This window comes from Marmota flaviventris, chromosome 1 (assembly GCF_047511675.1).
Source record: "Marmota flaviventris isolate mMarFla1 chromosome 1, mMarFla1.hap1, whole genome shotgun sequence".
NCBI lineage: Eukaryota > Metazoa > Chordata > Mammalia > Rodentia > Sciuridae > Marmota > Marmota flaviventris.
In genome coordinates this window covers 111,102,123-111,111,938 of record NC_092498.1, presented here as the reverse complement: position 1 = coordinate 111,111,938, position 9,816 = coordinate 111,102,123, and the positions used below count along the sequence as shown (strand labels likewise).

The 9,816-nt window shown below is 35.2% G+C and overlaps 1 pseudogene; it reads left to right on the top strand.

The window, feature by feature from the left end:
• Positions 1–1,572: 1,572 nt before the first annotated feature.
• Positions 1,573–2,303, top strand: LOC114103635 (small ribosomal subunit protein uS2-like; annotated as a pseudogene).
• Positions 2,304–9,816: the final 7,513 nt, after the last annotated feature.

The following is a 9,816-nucleotide window of genomic DNA, read 5'->3' as shown; positions in this document are numbered from 1 at the left end:
CTGCTTCCCTATTCTCTTTTTGTGCTATATGCTAAAAGTGCTTTGAGTAATAGTAAATTTATTATTATCTCTAATTGGTGGACTATGAGGCATGACATTTGAAACTGAGGAATACCTAACACCCAAAAGGAATACACCCACATACCACACATATCCACGTACATATAAAGTTTCTTTCTCTGAGCAGGATATGTGGCAGTAATTTCAAATATGTAAAAGGGACATTCATAAGGACTTTATAGTGACATTCATAATGATGAGGATTAATAAATGCCATGAAAAGTTGATGTTTAAAAATTATTTGTAGGAGAGTCAAGAACTCTGGAGATGGGATCCTTCTCTTGTGAAAATTGGTAATCTGATTGAACACAAGTTTTGATACCATAATACCGTGTCTGCTATAGAGAAATAACACATGTGAATGAGGCAGAGAATGAATCCCTAGTACAATGCAGGAACTTCAGTGTCTCCCATTTGTCACTAGGTACTCTATTTGGATGTTTTGGTTCATTTTTTGGATTATTACCATTTAAACTGCAATTGCCACTTGCCACAAACTAATATTTGAATTACACAGGAATTTTCTGGAAAGATTTGAGGAAGAATCTCTGGAATGAGAAAGAGCTGAGTGTATTAGTGAGATGAAATGCTACAAAACTTGGAGGTTGAAAGAGATCCTCTCTACTCTGTTTTCTTCGTTGTTACCAAAATGCTAGCCGTCAGTATTTTTATTCCAGGTTATTTTCTGAGGAAACTAACCAGGTCAAAATGAAGATCCACAAATACTCATTCTGTAGGTTTCCATAATGCCTGGCTCTATCCCAATATGCTTTATCAAATCAATGAAAGCACAAGCTCTAATAAGATTTAAAAGCTTATCACTTCTTAAATACTAATGGAAAAATAAAGATTCATAACTATTTAGAGAAATATGTTTATATGTAAGAAAGAAATGGTCTTCTAAGGGGAGAGAGAGAGAATCACTCATAAGAAATAAAAATAGAATATTCAAGGATAATTTAATTTATTTCCTTTTTAACCCAAAATCATTAGTAGAATTTGGATATGTCTGTGAAAGATGTTTGTTAGGAAAAAGGATTAAAATATGAAAGTTCATGGAAAAGATGATGGTGTAAGAGGATAAGAAATTTGGATGTTCATATATCTTACAAATAGAGATCATTCAAATTGAAAATAAAAAGTAAAAAGAGGCAGGAATGGAAAAAAAATTTCCAGAAGTGAAAAGAAATGAGTTATGAAATAGGAAGAGTGTCCAATTAATACAAAAAAATACATACACTAGGAATTTTCAGAGAAAATGTGTTAGAGGAAAATAGCACAGCCAGGATGAGGAAGGAAATGGAACAACACCAGTAGTTCAGCAGCAACACAGCCCATTAGATGAAATTCATCAGTCTTTCAACAATTTAAAGAAAAGTATTTTCAAACTACCAATCAAGAGTGAGACTAGTCTTTTTATGCTACCCAGGGAGGAATCCATATGGCATTATTCATGATTCCCATTGTAACTTAAAGGGAAACTGTCACAATGCCCAGAGCCCTGGATGTCAAATGCAAGAAAAGGATGTCCTCAAATTCCTTGCAGCAGAAACCCACTTAGGTAACACCAATCTTGATTTCCAGATGAAACAATATATCTACAAAAGGAAAAGTGATGGCATCTACATCATAAATCTGAAGAGGATTTGTGAGGAGTTTCTGCTTCTGGAGGAAGCTCATGCCAGTGTTGCCATTGAAAATCCTGCTGATGTTATCCTCAAGGAATAATGACCAAGGAGTAGTGCTGAAGTTTGTTGCTGCCGCTGGAGCCTCTCCTATTTCTGGCCGCTTCACTCCTAGAAACTGGACTAACCAGATCCAGACAGCCTTCCAGGAGATATATCTTCTGATGGTTACTGATCTGAGGGCTGACCATCATCAGCTCACAGAAGCATCTTATGCCGACCTGCCTACCATTGCTCTGTGTATCACAGATTCTCCTCTGCACCTTGAGGATTTTGCCATTCCATGCAACAAGGGAACTTACTCTGTAGGTCCGACGTGGTCAATGCTGGCTCAGAGAAGGTTTGGGCATATGTGATACTATTTTTTGTTAACATCCATGGGAGGTCATGCCTGATCTCTATTTCTAAAGAGATTCTGAAGAGATTGAAAAGAATGAGCAGGGTGCTGCTAAGAAAACTGTGACCAAGGAGGAATTTCAGGGCAAATATGTGAAATGGAACCAAAATTCCATTCTCCATAGAAAATTTAATTTTAATATGTGCAACTTACCACTCTGATAATATTTTTATATGCATATTATTTAGGTAAAGTCACATTTTTAAAATATAGTTGGAGGTGGCTGTGGAGAGTAGTCTTAGCTATGGTATGGAGTGAGGGTACAAAAAAAAGTGACAGGTATGCAGGTAACTCTGTAGAACAAATGGGGGTGTGAGTCATTGATACAGTGGGAACAAGTAGGGAAAGTATAGAACTGAATGATTAGGTCTGTAATTGGAGCAAGTGGATTTTGACAACTTGATTAATAGAGACAGAAAAGGAGAAGAAATTAAGTAATTGATGTGGCAACAACTTAAAATACTTTTAAAAAGATCATAGTACTTTGAATTTAAGAATAAAGAGTTTGAAAATGTTTCATTAGATCAGGAGAGCAGCTTGTTCTACTGTTATGAATGTGGAAGTCATGTGTGACCAGATTAAAGTTAAAAAATGAGTTGATGGATATAATCTAATGAATAGGATCATGGGAGAGGATATATGGATTAAAGGGAAAGTTGAAGAAAGTGTCTAAAATAATATCAACTTTTAATGGATAAGCCCAAGGACAGTAGCAATCCAGTTAAGGCATCTAGAACAGTCACAATACAGAAAAATAAGATGTTGGTGTCACAAAGTTAAAAGCAATACAAATAACAATTTTGATTTCTTTTTGTTGTTGTTCCAAGAAGATATTAGGGACTTGTCAGGTGTCTAGTGAGTATTCTTATAAGGACTGAAGTAATGAGTCAATAAAATCAACAACTGTAGATTGGCAAATGATGCAGACAAACCAACGAGGACAGCAATTGCGGAATCATTCTGTGGAATCATTCGGGACCTCTATGCTTGTAATGCCAGTGGGGTGCTTTATTCACAAGGCAAACTGTAGACGAGACTGAAATATGAAAGTGAAAAGGAATGGCTTGTCATGCTCAGCAGGCCTCATAGTGTAAAGCATCAAAACTGAAAAATGATCCATTGTGTACAGGAGGGAAGAATTTAATCCTCAAATTATTGAAAATGTCCTAAGGTCCTAAATGTCTTGATTATCACCTTGCAAGTTATATGATGTTTATATACTAAAAGTATATTAAAAATCCATTACCAAAAGTCAGTAAGTTTACATATTTCCTAATAAACAGGGAAAATATCACCCTGTATAGAGAGGCAAAATTTCCCCTATGACATTACTGGCATAGACAGATATCTAATCCCTTGGACTTTTCCTTCTGCAGAAAACAAAGCTTTGAGAGAAAAATCACAACTAAGAATTATTTGGCAATATACTGTGAAAAAAAGGAGTTATAATAAAGAAAATTGGCACATGGTCTCCACTGATATCAGAAAGCACAGTTTTAACATTTGTGGTACATGAAACTAAATTGCTTAAAAATTAATGGAACTTAATACCATGAATGAATCAAACTGAACTCTAGATCTCATTGTCATATTTTGTGTGCTAGTTATATGCTTTAAAATGTGTTGGTAGACATTTAAAATAAAACTACATAGTTAAAAGTATACATTTCAAGATTGAAAATTTGTATACATGCTAACCCGAAATACCACAGTTGATAACCTTTTAAAGTCCATATGTTTAAACCAAAATAGACCATAGAAGAACAAAGTTTCTGGTTTATCTTCAGCACTCAGGTTCCATTGTAAAACCCAAAGGAAAGATCAAATTCTCTTTATTATCTGACAATAGTAAGGGCATGATTCTCCTCAGGGAAATCAGTCATTCAGAAGAAAGACCAGTATAATAATGTCAGCAAACCAACAGATCAATCACACTGCTTCAACAAGAAGCATATTTTAAATAAGATTTTAACTCTATTCTGCCAAGAGAGATATAGTTCACTGAACATAACCCCTGTACTTGTAGAATTGGAATAGAATTGTTATGAACAATCATGACAACAGCAGCTATTTCTATGATATTTGTATTAACATTTAGGTAAGAACTGATTATTGGAAGATGAACCTATGGAGTTTCATTTTATATTTAGTTATCCAAGATAATTCCTTAGCATACATCAGGTCTATCTCCTGACAGTACCCTTTTAATCACTTCACATCACTTATCAAAAATCGGAATTGTATAGTTGGGGTATGAATTTAATAAATATTTAGCACTGAAAGATAAATTTCATGAGTCTCTAGATTTCTGTCCATCTTTTAAGCAGAGATATTGGCTATCCTTATTCCAAATTATGTTTACAAGGACATTTGTAAAGGATAGAGATAATACCTCCCATAGAAAAAGAAGTCAGGCAGGCCTAGAGTTACCAATTTAACCAAGCAAAAACAGGTATCCAGAAAAGTTTGAATTTCAGGTGAATCATGTCTCATGCAATATTTACACTAAAAACTTACCCATTTTTATTGGAAATTCTCATTTAACTGAACATGCTGCATTTTTATCTGCAAGTCTACTTATTGCACTTTATAAATAATTTGTTTTCCCTAAATTCAATTCCTCTCTTGTAACATAATCAATGGTGCGTGCAAGCAGCACCTGGCCCTCTTACCTGGTCTTAGAAAACCAAGGAAGTGCTGATACTCCAGCTGTTGCTCTTTCTGTAAGAATATCTTTCATTTGGATCCACAAGTCTCCAGTCTTCTGCCAGCATCCATAAATTGGTAAGCTCTTTTAGGTCACATATAGAGTAAAATCTGACACATGATGGCTCCTGATAACTAACTACCTCAGTAAAATAGAAAAATCTTTGACAGCAGGGACCCTTTTTTTTTGTTTTGTTTAACACTGTGTCTGGCATATTGCCCAGTACCTGTCACAGGATGAATAATTGTTGTAAAGGTGAGTAAAAGAATAATTGAATGAGCTGTCAATTGACTTTCTGCTAAACTCTGGGAACCTTTGTTATGTAAATTAACTGTATTCCTTTATGTTGAATTCCTTTGTGACCTTCTCTTTATCCCTATCTTCCCCCATCTTTCTCTCCATTGCTATCTGCACTTTATATTCATTCCCATCTCTTTCTGAAGTCTTTAGTGTTACCTCCAACCCAGTTCTTGAACTACCACTGAGACATTTTTGCATTAGAAACTTATCAGGGCTTCCATGGGCCCAAGGGAATTGCCAATTTGGTAGGAACTGCTGAGAAACCTTGGTGTCTGAACTCTGAAGTTATACTTCAGCATCTCCAACCCAACTCGCATGCCTGATGCTTCATTAGGGTATTTTAGGAACACCTGGAACTTAAAAGTGACTGGTTAATATTAAAATGAATAACTGACTGTGCAATCACTCAGACCAGAAATGAGAGCTAAATTTCCTTGAAGGTATCCTGATCTTGATTCCTCAATACACAAAGGAAGAAATGAGCCTAGGAATATAGGCTGTCCTCACATTTATTAACCTGAAGTTAATGCTGACTTAATTCTATAAGAGTTTTTAAAAAAATATTTAAAATAATGGTATATAAATACATACATGCATTAAAGTATAAATATGGTCTATTTGCTCAAGTTTTATCTACATTTATATTCTTATATATCTCTATGTGTTCAGCCTATCTATCCATCCATCTATCTACTGTCAAAATAACTAAGATGTAAAATCTATATGATTATTCAAATAAGCATAAAATTCCAAAGAAATTATTTACTTATTGTATTCGGCAACAAGCTAACCTCCTTGACTTCCCAGAGATGTCATCTTTCCTTTAAAGTTGAAGGTGATTATGCTACCCCAAAGTATGCCAAGTATACCACTTTGATACAGTGACTACATAGAACAAGAGGTGACTGAGAATCAGCAAGTGCAGAATAAAATCTTCCTGGAGCTTCCTGTGATATGATTAAAGCAAAAAACTTCTGAGAAATGAAGACTGCTGTACATTCCCACTTCCAAGGCACCTTTTCTTTGGCCTTGAAGAAGAGAAATTTGGCACCAAGATGGACCTGCATAATCATCATTACTAAAATAATCCTTTTCTCCCATTATCTTCCCTGTACACTTACCTCCCCACAGTTGGTTCACAATTGAAACCCAAACATAATTTTCAACTTTTGGAAAAAAAAAACACATTTAATGTCTAATGTCTATTTACTTTTGGGGTCTTCATATATTTTATGTGAAAGTCTCTTTGTACAAATAAAAGTATTAACATCAAGTAAAATTTGTATGTCCTTTCTCTGACTAAACTGTCTTATTCAGTACAATTGGTCAGGCTGTACTCCCTGAAACTAGCAGAATCAAGGAAAAGTATTTCTCCTCCCCTGTGAAGTCTAATCCAGGATAAAAAGAAAGCTTGATAAAGACCGATTTAATTCTTTATTTCTCATTCTTTGCAGAATTTGTCCTCATTCCATTTATCTTCTGCCCTCTTACACCAAATCTGCTTCATTTCTAAGAATATGAATTCTGGGGTCAGAATGTTCAGTTCATTTTCGTAGCAAAACGTGAACTTTAGAGTCAAACAGCCGAGGTTTGAATCTTTGTTATGCTACCGATGAGTTGTGATCTTAGGCAAGTTAATTAGGCCTTCAAGTCTGAGTTTGCTTGACTTTAAACAAGAATAATAACATAATAATTATAAAGATTAACCAAGTTAATACTTGTGAATACTTTTTTCCAATATGTGGTACAAAAAAAGAAGTAAAATGAGGGAGAGAACATATTCTTATGAGGGTTAAGGTTATACTGGTATGTTATAGCACAGTGATTAGATACCACTTTAAACTTTCATGGAATTGTCAATTTATGTCCTGGGAAGTTTCACTTTGAAAGCCAACAAGCCTGAAATCACAGAGGAGGAAGAGTCCTTGGGTCAGCTCTAGAGAAGTGGTATTAGGGACTGGAAACCCAGGATAAGTACAGTGTTGGATACAAGATTCAGTTCAAGAAGTCAAGGCTTACCAGCATATGTAACTGTCAGAGAATAAAGCTGAATGTGAGGTAATTGTTAAAGCTGTGAACAGACAGGGATTCCAAGGGCTGGCTCTTAGAGGCTGTCAGGTGTGACATGTTTCATGGTGGAGAGACAGGAATAAGACCAAACTTGCCAGGAGAATAACACCATTGACTCTTCTTGATTGCAGGAAACAGACAGAAAGCAAATAGTTTTAACAATCTCCCTGCTGAGTTTAACTCCAATGAAGCATTTTAGCCTTTAAAATCCAACACAGAGTTGGAGATGTAGCTCCAGTGGCAGAATTCTAGCCTGTTGATGCCCTGGGCTTGATACTCAGCACTGACAAAACAAAAAACAAAACAAAACCAAAAAGCAAAACAAAACCCCAACAGCAAAAAAGCAAAATACCAAAGCAATTCTGGAGGTAGCTGTTTCATTTTCAACCTGTGTTCCTTAGAATCCCAGGATTCAACATCAAGGACAGATATAAGCACAAGGCATGACCCTCACATATTTTAAAACTAGCACTTACATTACACATCTGGATAAACACATGCAAATAGGAACCAAAGACTTCCAACAGGTGTCTTATAATTGTATCAAGCTCCTGCTAGGTTATCACATTTCTGATTGTTTTGTTTGCATTTGAGAACATGATATGATAAAATTTGTGGGCCCTAACACAGATGGTCATAATGAAACTTCTTTCCTTCAGAAATGCTGAGTAAAGCTCACATTGCAACTCAATCTCTATTATGACACGTATAATATTTTTTATAATATAATGTTTGAGAACTAAATATAATATTGTGTTTTTTTTCAAAAATTGTAAGTCCTTAATAAGCTATAAATTTTAAATGTGCTGCTATCCTATGGATTTATTTTTTAGCCTCTTCTAATGTTTGCAATATACCTATTATATAAATAAATTTATTTATTTATTTATTCTAATTAGTTATACATGACAGCAGAATGCATTTCAATTCATAGTACACAAATAGAGCACAATTTTTCATTTCTCTGGTTGTACACAAAGTAGATTCACACCATTCATGTCTTCATACATGTACCTAGGGTAATGATGTCCATCTTATTCCACCATCCTTCCTACTCCCATACTGCCTTCCCTTCTTCTCCCTCCCATTTTCCCTATCCAAAGTTCATCCATTTCTCCCATGCTCCCCCTCCCCCCATTAGGGATCAGCATCCACTTACCAGAGAAAACATTTGGCCTTTGATTTCGGGGATTGGTTTACTTCACTTAGCATTATGTTCTCCAACTCCATCCATTTACCTGAAAATGCCATGATTTTGCTCTCTTTCAATGCTGAGTAATATTCCATTGTGTATATATACCAAAGTTTCTTTATCAATTCATCTATTAAAGAGCATCTAGGTTGGTTCCACAATTTAGTTATTGTGAATTGTGCTGCTATAAACATTGAGGTTTCTGTGTCAGTGTACTATGCTGATTTTAAGTCCTTTGGGTCAAAATTGAGGAGTGGGATAGCTGGGTCAAATGGTAGTTCCATTCCAAATTTTCTAAGGAAACTTCATACTGCTTTCCAGATTGGTTACACCAATTTGCAGTCCCACCAGCAATGGAAGAGTGTGCCTTTTCCCCCCACAACCTCATCAACATGTATTGTTTCTCATATTCTTAATAACTGACATTCTTACTGGAGTGAGATGAAATCTTAGAGTAGTTTTGTTTTGTATTTCTCTGATCGCTAGAGACATTGAAGATTTTTTTCATATATTTGTTGATTGATTGTATATCTTCTAAGAAGTGTCTGTTCAGTTACTTAGCCCATTTACTTGTTGGCTTATTTGCTTTTCTGGTGTTAAGTTTTTTTGTGTTCTTTATATATCCTAGAATTTAGTGTTCTCTGTAGCTGATGTACATGTGGTAAAGATTTCTTCCCATTCTGTGTAAGCTCTCTCTTCACCTAACTGATTGTTTCTTAAGCAGAGAAGAAGCCTTTTGTTTGAATCCATCTCATTTGTTGATTTTTGCTTTTATTTCTTGCTCTTTAGGAGTCTTTTTAGGAAGTTGAGGCCTAATCCAACATGATAAAGATTCGAGGGTTGAGGTTGTGGCTCAGTGGTAGAGTGCTCGCCTAGCAAGTGTGAGGCCATGGGTTCGATTCTCAGCACCACATATAAATAAATAGATTAAATAAAGATGTTGTGTCCAACTACAACTAAAAATAAATATTAAAAAAAAAAAAGATTTGAGCCTACTTTTTCTTCTATTAGGTGCATAGTCTCTGATCTAATTCCTAGGTCCTTGATCTACTTTGAGTTGAGTTTTGTGCATGGTGAGAGATAAGGGCTTAATTTCATTTTGCATCATGTGGATTTTTAGTTTTCCCAGCACCATTTGTTGAAGAGGCTATTTTTTCTCCAATATATGTTTTTGGAACCTTTGTCTAGAATGAGATAACAGTATTTATATCAGCTTGTCTCTGTGTCCTCTATTCTGTACCATTGGTCTATAAGTCTATTTTGATGACAATACCATTCTGTTTTTGTTACTATTGGACTGTCATATAGTTTAAGTTCTGGTATTGTGCTGCCACCTGCTTTACTCTTCTTGCTAAGGATTGCTTTGGCTATTCTGGTTCTCTTAAAATTCTGGCAAATTGAATAC